Source organism: Limulus polyphemus, unplaced genomic scaffold (assembly GCF_000517525.1).
Source record: "Limulus polyphemus unplaced genomic scaffold, Limulus_polyphemus-2.1.2 Scaffold8083, whole genome shotgun sequence".
Lineage (NCBI taxonomy): Eukaryota > Metazoa > Arthropoda > Merostomata > Xiphosura > Limulidae > Limulus > Limulus polyphemus.
In genome coordinates, this window is record NW_013673693.1 from 29,324 (window position 1) to 30,029 (window position 706).

General features: G+C 33.1%; 1 long non-coding RNA gene across 1 annotated transcript in view; it reads left to right on the top strand.

The window, feature by feature from the left end:
- Positions 1-169: 169 nt before the first annotated feature.
- The window catches only part of LOC111083070, a 2,339-nt gene continuing 1,802 nt past the window's right edge, over positions 170-706 (top strand). Inside the window, exon 1 of the long non-coding RNA XR_002608775.1 lies at positions 170-322. This is a non-coding gene — a long non-coding RNA (uncharacterized LOC111083070). The remainder of the gene's footprint in view (positions 323-706) is intronic.

Here is a 706-nt window from a genome sequence, read left to right on the forward strand (position 1 = left end):
TCATAAACCATTTTGAGATACTGCATGGAACTAAGACCTTGTGTATGAAAATATTGATTATGGTGTTCAAACCTAATATAAAATAAGAACTTCTAGTTACAAACTAAGTACCAACACCAGGACTGTTTTGACACAATTTCACCTGATTAATGAAAGAAAGTTATTTTTAGTTCAAAAATACCTTCTCACTGTTTTCCAGACATATGGACAGACGTTTATATCAGACGACACGTTTCTGTCCACCATTGGTTCTGTAGCTGGAGCTGCTCATGCCCTTAGCCGAGTGATTGTGAGCTTAATTCAGGACAAATTATCTTACAAGGTAAGAATGTGTAAAGCGAAGTGACTTGTGTTTTTATTAATAATTATTAAAGTAATATTTGTTGTATAAAGTGTATACAATCTTTATGGCTCAGCGGTTAACTAGAAGGCTTATAACGATAAAATTCAAGTCCCAATCCCTAGCCAAGTAACAACATAACCCATTCTTTGCTTTGCTCATAACGCGAAAGTAAATCTCTATAATACTACTCTGAGATACGAAAACAGTGAAAATAGTTTTGAAAAAATAAAATTTAGAAACCACTGTTTCGACAGAATGTTTAAAATAATTCAGTGTAACGCACAGGAAAGGATTATCCAAATAATATCGGCTCACATAATTAATCAGTCGATTTCATAAGTCGATGTTCTCAGTGTAGTTTTT